Below are 9043 nucleotides of genomic sequence, written 5' to 3'. Positions count from 1 at the left end.
CACCATGCATCATTCTTTCCACTCCTGTTCTGACACCCGGGCCCTGACTTTTAGATTCTGTTTCCTGGCTGCCATGAGGTGAGTTCTTTGCTCCACTGTGCCTGCACCTCCATAATGCTGTGCTTTGCTGTGACCCAAAGCAGAGGAGACAGCCTATCATGGACTGTCTTATAAGACAGTCTTATAAGTTTTTTTGTTTTGGGTATTTTGTCACAGTGACAGAGCTGACAACAGAATAGTGTAGGTAAAATATTCAGAATTAACAATGCCCTTGGATTAGAAAACGATCTTATTCATGTTGTTAATAAAATTGTGAAGAACTATAAGTATATAGATATTTGCCTACATTCCACTGACTTTTAAAAGAGATACTGGTCATGAAAATGTCCTGAGGCACTAGATAAAGAAGGAATAAAGGCCTAGGCTCTCAGTGCACAGATTAGTATCTGTACGGGTGATTGCTGACACTTGTGGGCTCTGAGTTTAAAACTGATCATCTCTGGAAGTTCAAAGGTGTTTCTTCCTCTTGGCACGATTCGTTTTGTTGGTTAGGAAAGTTCTCAATGGCTGAGAGCAGATCTGTAGTACAGCACAGACTGTAATATTTGGGCACACCCATTACAGTGAATCAGGCCTATGCACTCCATCTATAAGCTATCGATTAGATTAAGGATGGTTCTCATGGGCCTAGATTGTGATTCTACTCTGTGTGACACTTTGAATCTACGGTATATTACTGTCTCTTATTTTAGAAACTTGTTCTGCAGCCCTAGGGAGATAATAGTTTTAGGAATCAGTGTTTCAGCACTAGAGTAGCTAGCTACTTGAAGGGCATGAAGTTGAATTATTAGTGTGTCGTCTTAGTAACAAGAACATGAAGTTTCCTAGAACTTAGAAGGAACTGTGGGTGTGAGTTCATTTCAAATCAATTTTATTTAGGCATACTTTAATAAATTGGTATTGTTACAATTATGACTTGTAGAGTTTGGACATGTAAACACACCTGAAAACAGTGCAGCCCTCAAGATGTCTATCTAGCCTGTGTGTCCTGATTTCCCTCTATTGTCAAGTCTGTTCCACAGCTGGTCCTCAAGGCAGCCAAGAATCTGAGTTCACAAAATGTTAGTCTGGTTTTCACGTGTATATTTTGAGATCATTCATGTTTTGGTGCACATTTCCTTTTTAATTTATTCATCTGCCGGCAATTTCTTGCAGTTTGAGGCTATACCAAACATATTTGCTATTCACATTGTGAGCCCTTGTGTGGAGCTATGCTTTCAGCAGTCTTCAGAAACACTCAGCAAATCCTGCCTTTATCTTTAGTATAACCCCCCTCCAACTCCTGAGACAGGGTCTCTCTATGCATTCTTGGCTGGCCTGGAACTCATAGACACGAACCTGCCTCTGCCTTGGATTAAAGACATATGCCACAATGTCCAGCCATAGTATACCGTTTTTTGAGCATATATGTTAGAGATACAGTATAGCCAAATAGGGGTTATGAGAGGGTGACTTGGTATTTTTGTCTAAATTGGTATTTCCTGAGCCATACTCAGCAGTGAACGTTTAAGTCATTGTATAAGGTTTTTCTCACAAAGCAACCCCCCACCCCAACTCCTCTTTCCAGTTGCCCTGCCCATTCACTCCAGGAGCTGACATTCTCCATGTTCCTTTGGTTGAGAACCCAGTACAAATGCATGCACGTATGTATGTGATCGGGTTTGCATGCTAATTTTTAGTCTCACCTCTGGATCCCTTTGGAGTGTGAATTCCAAGTTAAGAACATTAGACCATTAAGAATGTAAATGGTATGTTGTTAGGAAAGGTTATGCAATTTAAGCAGAATCATGCTCACTTTTTAGATAAAACAAGTTTCTTTACTTGGTCCAAGACCCCATTGGCTAGTGAGTTAAATCTAGATCTTCTTACTTGAACTCCACCTACACTCCCTTCTCTGAAGTGTTTGTGCTCAAATGTAATATCTATTATGAATCAGCTATTTCTGGTTGATTCGCTTGGGAGTTGATTTTTCTCTTTGCCTTCTTGGAAGGTAAAACACCTTCCTTTTCAAGTCAGGCAAACAAGAGAATGCGGGCCGTGGGTTATCATACAGATGGCCTCAACCGGAATGGAAGTGAGTTGACAAAGGCTTCGGACAGAGCAAAGCCAAGGCTAGCCTTTCCAGGAGGCTAACAGATGCGCCATGCACCTTTGCTGTGACAGCTACACATACATATAGTAGACAAACCATAGTTTCAAAGCATATTGATCTCTCTGGATACTTACCAAAGGAACAAGTAGTCTACAATAGTAGATGGTCGTAGAGTTGTTCATATTGGATCTGGGAATATGTTTAGGGTGCTTTTACACATGTTGGGCCATAGTCTGAAGGTATATTTGTGGCTATTATTTGTCAGGTTGACATGATATAACCATTCTGTTTTCCCAAAAATAATTGCAGGAAACAGCATAGTCCCAGCTATTGGACATCTTGGGCTGTGCCCCTGGTGCCTCATAGCTTACCCCTCCAGTTCACCTTGTAGTTAAAGCAGGCCAAGGGGCTCTTCAGCTTTATGCTGATGGGCTTTCATGGTAGTGACATTGACCAAGGCTAGAAACATCTTTGTCCTATGTTGACTATAAGCACAGAAAGATGCACCCACCACTCTCACTTTCAGAACCAAGCTTCCTTGGTCCAACTGCGTATTTCTTTCCACTCTGGTGCTCCCAGGCAAGGGACGGCTCCCAGTCCTAATAGCTCTGACAAGCAGGTGAAAGCACGCCACTGCCCTCAAGGTGACAGCCATTTTCTTTGAAGGGCTCATCTGCTAATTCACTTTATGATACCCCAGACTCTTTTAGAGTACTTTCTTGGAAACAGGGGACTGGGAGCAGGGCACTGAACTGCCTCTGAGAGTCAGGTCCTGATGCCAACAGGTAGAGCGATAGTGGAGGAATTCACATCAATACAAGTCAAACAGTGACATGTCCAGGTTATGCTGTGAAATGTCTCCATAGAGTCTATGCCTGATAGTAGGCTAGAGCTGGCCTACTCTGTAAGTCTGTGAGCAGTTGATAAAGCAACAATAGTTTGAGACTGCCCCCATCAGCAAGCCGTGTAAATCAGCATTTCTATCTCCCTCCCAGAGAGTCAATGTTTGAGCTCCCCACTGCCCTGTTCTAGCCATCGATGCTGCTCCTGTAGCATTTGCCTGATGGAAAAACATCAATTCCAGGGAATAAGCAGCAGCTGCAATGCTTATTGCACCACACATTCCTTGGCATATCCAAAGAAGTGCTTGCTTTAGTTTTCTTTCTTGGGTGAAGTCCATTTAGAAAACAAACCACAGGTGGCCGCCAGTAGACTTTCAGAGGGACATCCACGATAGACCTATGAACCAGCCCAGTGTTGGGGAATATTACTTTCAGGTGTGTGACTTGTTTATGCTGCATTTGTTTAACTCTGTGAATCTGTTACTGTGCCTTTCTAAAACACCTGATGGTCCTAATAAAGAGCTGAATGGCCAATAGCAAGGCAGGAGCAAGGATAGTGGGGTTGGCAGACAGAGAGGATAAATAGAAGAAACAAGGAAGAGGAGGAAAAAAGAGAGAACAAGGAGAGGAGTCATCCAGTGAGCCATGGACAAAGAAGTAAAGTAAGATATACAAAAGATAAAATCCCAGAGGGGAGAAGTAGACAGGTTAAAAGTTGGCAAGCAAAAAGTCAAGCTAAGGCTGGGCACTCAGAACTATGAATAAGCCTCCATTTGTGATTTATGTGGGAGCTGGGTGGTGGGCCCCCCTAAAGACTCAAACAGCCAAAAGAGTAAAGAGTAAAAAACATACAATAGCCCAGAGATGGGCTCAAGATTCTGTATGTATAACCTTCTAGAGCGGTGGTTCTCACTCTTTCCCAATGCTGTGATCCTTTAATACAGTTCCTCATATTGTGCTTAAAATTATTTCCATTGCTACTTCATAACTGTGATTTTGCTACTATTATGAATTGTAATGTAAGTACCTGTGCTTTCTGATGGTCCTCCCATGTGTTAGGTGACCCCTGTGAAAGGGTCACTTGCTCCTCCCCCCTCAAAGGGGTCAGGATCCACAGGTCAAGAACCACTCATTGTGCTTGATGGTTCCAAGGCTAATATCTTCAGGAACCACTGGCTTTGGGTTTGTAATAGCCCATATAACTCCTCCTTGAGTAAGTCTATTTGACTTTGAGCCTGTGTTCTTTTCCTTACCAGCGAGCTCAAGTTTAGTCAGCAGGTTAAACAGTATATGGTGTTAAAGGAATTTTACATATGCTGTTCAAATGTTCAGCTCAATGTAATTTATTGGCAAATTTTTATTACAACAGTAAAAAAAAAAATGGGGGGGGGTCTCATTTCAGAGACACTCAAGATTAATCTAGCAGGCAGGAGACACAGTGAGTGCCCTGAAACGAAACTGTGGCACATCTCAGCACAGGCCTGTCTTTTCTGACCTACATTCAGCTCACACGGAGAGGCAGTTTTGGGTAGAGATACTGAAATGATTTGTCTGTTTCCGTTATGTGGTAAAAAAAGAAAAAAAAAAAAAAGATTCTGACTACAGTGTTGTGACTCAGCGATTGTAGAAGGTGGAATCAATTACCTGGTGTATGCAAGCCAGATTAGTGTAACCATGAATTGGAGATGTTATCAGGCCCGAGTCAGGAAATGCGGAGATACAGGAGTCCCAGTGATTACTGGTGAAGGGAAAGATTGGCAAGCTTGGTCCATGAATCAGTGTGTCCAGTATCAAAGGGTTACCATGTGTGCTGCAAGTTACTTCTGAGATGAACGAAACAAAAGCTCTGTGATTCCAAGAAGAAAATAAAAGCTAACCTCAATGCCATACATTATGGGAAAATGCCAGTGAGTATCTTCTCTCAGACTTCAGTGAGTCGGGGTTTGGTCCCTTGCTACATTCAGGAAAATTGCCCACAATGACTACCTTAGCGTGTGATGCTCCCATTAAAAATGTATTCGGGTCAGAACAGATGACGGGGAAACCAACACCAAGTTGAAAATAGGTTGAGCAGCGAATGCTACGTCTGGTTCTGTGAAGGATCCATCGTCCTAGCGAGTTTGCCTTGTAATTTTGCAAAGATGGAACCAGCAAAGTGTGTTAACAGTAGAGAATGTATTTCTTAGGAGTAACAACATTCGAATTGACTTCTGTGACTTGAGGCTGAAACTTGAAATATACCTTGGCTCCATGTTTTAGGAACTCCATGCAGTTTCTATGATCAGTCACAAGCCAAGTGTGGAGACTGAGGAAAAATGTGGCCACATTTATTTTATAATTTGGAACAGTTGAAGCACAAAGCAGTAGAGACAGAATATCCACTTCTGTAACTCAGAGTAATGAGAGAGCTAGAACAGCAATGTATTTTTGATTGAGAGAGCTTTGATATCCTCAAGCAGATTTAGTGGAGGTTTTCATCCATTCGCTTGTTCATTCACTCAAACTGTATGCAAAAATTCCACAGGTCATTTCTAATGTGCACAACGGTTAAACCACAGCAACAAGGTCAAGATTCACTGTCCATCTGTCAAAGGAGTAAGATTGCTTTCCACTTACACTTTACAGGTTGTTGGTGACAGGAAATTTCCATTTGCTCCCTGTCTCTGGAGGTTAGCAAAGTCAGCAAGCCTTGTGTTTTCCTGTGTCGTATTCCCCTCATTAAATGGCTCAATACCTGCCAATGATGAAAAGTCCATCTAAGCCACAGCCGTGTGTGTATGCATGGTTGGGTGCGTGAGAACGTGTTTGCATGTGTGTTAGTGACTCATAACGCACTCTCCTTTTGTCACCACAATTGCTTTGTCTAAGATATCCATACAAGAATAAGATGAAAATACTGTAAATCTTGAGTGTGTCTGGAAGTATACCTGTTGCAAAGGACATGTGCCTTGCCTTTGTTCCGTTTCCCATGGTAAGTCAGTGACATGTTTCCTTCTGGGTCTCAAGGTCTCAGTTGCTTTAGGATTCTGAAAATGACCTTTCCTCACTTTCTGAAGAGACCCCCAGGGACCCTAAAAACCTGGAATGGTGATTCAAATGTATTTAGAAATGTATTGACTTGTCATGCCCTCCTCTGGGTGAATGATTCACTCTCCACGCGTTCTACAGCACAGCCATTCTCAACCTGTGGGTCGTGACCCCTTTGGGGGATGTTGCATATCACGTATCCCGCATATCAGAGATTTACATTATAAAAGTCATAACAGTAGCTAGATTACAGTTATGCAGTAGCAATGAAGTAATTTTATGGTTGGCGGGCAGTCACCACAACATGAGGAACTGTATCAAAGGGTCGCAGCATTGGGAAGGTTGAGAACCAGTGCTATGGTAGATTTTCAACTCTCTGAATAGACCACACGACACTGGGGGGAAAAAACAACCCAGACACAATCATAATCAGACAATGGTGTGTGAATCTTAGTTCTACCACTTGTTAGCTGTGCAATCCTGGGAAAGTTACTTGACTTCTCTGAGATCTTGTAGCTGAGTGTGCTAAATATAGGTTTAATAATCTTAAGCCATCTCAGAAAACATCAGTAAACATGATGGCAAATGCTTGTTGCATGATTGCATTTGGAATCAATTAAAACCCAAGCATCTGGGCACACCTGTGAAGGATTTTCTTGGTTGGATCATTTGAGGTGAGACCCACCCTAAATCTAGGCCATGCCTACTGGTGGGCATCCTATATAAAAAAGACCTGGAAGAAGGAAGCTTTTGTATTTTGGCCCGCTTGTCCTCACTCTGAGTCATTCCACTAATGGTATTAGGATCAACTTCCAAATTCTAGTGTAGACTGAAACCCAACAGCTCTCCAGGACTTCCCTGACTCCAAGAGACTGAATATTTCAGCAATCTCAGTCTGGTGCTGGAGTCCCAGGGAAGTCTGTTGTTGGATACTCATGCCTCAGCCTATATGAAAGCCATTCTAACCAATCCCCCTTCAATATATTTACATATTGTCATCCTTTGAATTCTGTTCCTTTAGAGGACTCAGACTACCACAGACTGTGGTACCAGGAGTGGTTCTGGAGAAACAGGATTTTAAGGATGAACTGGTTGAGTATCTAGAACAGGCTTTACGATTTACCAACACAGTTACTGTCCTGGTAGCATGGAGAGCTCTGAAAGCCCATGGTTAGAAATAATTAAGGAGCTGGGTGATGGTGGCACATGTCTTTAATTCCAGCACTCAGGAGGCAAAGGCAGGTGGATCTCTGTGAGTTCCAGGTGAGCCTGGTCTACAGAGTGAGTTCCAGGACATCCAGGGCTACACAGTGAAAACTTGTCTCAAACAAAAACAAAAACAACCCAAAATATTATTTTATCAGGCAGTGATGGTGTATGCCTTTAATCCCAGCACTTGGGAGGCAGAGGCACCCTGGTCTACAGAGAGAGTTCCAGGACAGCCAGGACTGTTACACAGAGAAACCCTGTCTGGAAAAACCAAAAAGGAAAATGTGTGTGTGTTTGTGTGTGTGTGTGGGGGGGGGGGCATGGGGGGCAGGGCTTGCTGTGGGGAAAAGGGAATTTAGTGATTCTGAGGTAAAACTTTTGATCATCTGTGGAAACATGAGGAAAATACCGATGCTGGCTGGTTGCTTCTAACATTTCCTGATAGACTGACAGAGGTCAAGAATGAGCTCTGTGATGAAGTTAACCAGCTTCTAGCAGGTTAGGGTACAGCAACAAAGGAGAAGAAAGAGCTCGATGACACAGTTGACTGGCTCCAGATGTGTGCTCAGCATCTAGGTTTCTAACTGTGCCCTGGATATTATCTTCTCTCCAGCAGCCATCAGGTGCAGGTGGCAGAAAATCAAACTGAAGCCCTCGTTATAAGGGTGGCTGAATGACAGTCAAAACTCAATCCTTAGCCTCCCAGGGTGTTGGTGGTTAAAGGAAGGAAACCGATTGGTAACTTGGGATGGAGATGTGTCTGTTGGGAACCCTACTGAGACTAAAGACTTTGAACCCGTGGGTTCTAAAAGGTTTATCTCATCAGAGGACATAGTCTCTCCACCCTTAGCAGAGGATTCTCCCTCCCCCTGAAATATTGCCCTCTCTGCCTTTGCCTGAGGGAATTAATCTTTCATTGTCTCCCAAACCCTGAATAAATTTCCTTGAGGGAGATGCTACACAAGACAATACTGATGTCCCTCAGGGCCCACCAATAGATGGCTACACCTATAACCTGATGTTGTGGAGTATTAACTAGGCAAAGATGTGTTACATTTGTTTATGCTGCAAAGTATTACTTTGATTATGTGAAGGTGTGTTACTTCTGTTTATGCTGCATGTGTTTAATTATGTAAAGATGTGTTGTATCTGTTTCACCTTGCCTACCTAAGGCACCTGATTGGTCTAATAAAGAGCTGAACAGCCAATAACTAGTGATGGAATGGCCTCTTGAGGACACAAGTACAATGCTAAGTAGGTGGCAATAGCCAGGAGGGCTGGATCAGGGTTCTCCAGAAGGCAGAATGTGCTTTGCATCAGCATCTAATATATGGTACTGTTTCTCTGTAGTCAGGATACATGGGTCCAGGAGTCAAGGGTTGGAAATGGGAATGGTTCCAATCACCATCATCCTTAGTGACCCATTAGGAAAATTTTGGTTCCCTGTTCCCATATCAAGTTCTGCTAGCCTAGAAGTTTTGGTTCCAGATGGAGGAGCACTCGTGTGTCCAGGAGCCACAACAAGAATTCCATTGACCAGGAACCTCAGGCTTCCCCCTGGCCACTTTGGGCTCTACTGCCCTTAAACCAACAGGTTAAGAAAGAATTATAGTGTTAGAAGTGGGCATTGAACCAGACAACAAAGGAGAAATTGGATTGTTTCTCTGCAATGGAGGTAAGCAAGAATGCAGGAGATTGTTTAGGTCATCCCTTGTTACCATAGCCTGTGATTAATGTCAATGGGAGCTATAACAGCTCAATTGAGGTAAGATTACAAAGGCCTATTTTGTTAAGAGCGTGTTTGTGCATTATA

This window comes from Cricetulus griseus (genome assembly GCF_003668045.3).
Source record: "Cricetulus griseus strain 17A/GY chromosome 1 unlocalized genomic scaffold, alternate assembly CriGri-PICRH-1.0 chr1_0, whole genome shotgun sequence".
Lineage (NCBI taxonomy): Eukaryota > Metazoa > Chordata > Mammalia > Rodentia > Cricetidae > Cricetulus > Cricetulus griseus.
Note: the sequence above shows the minus strand (reverse complement) of the source record.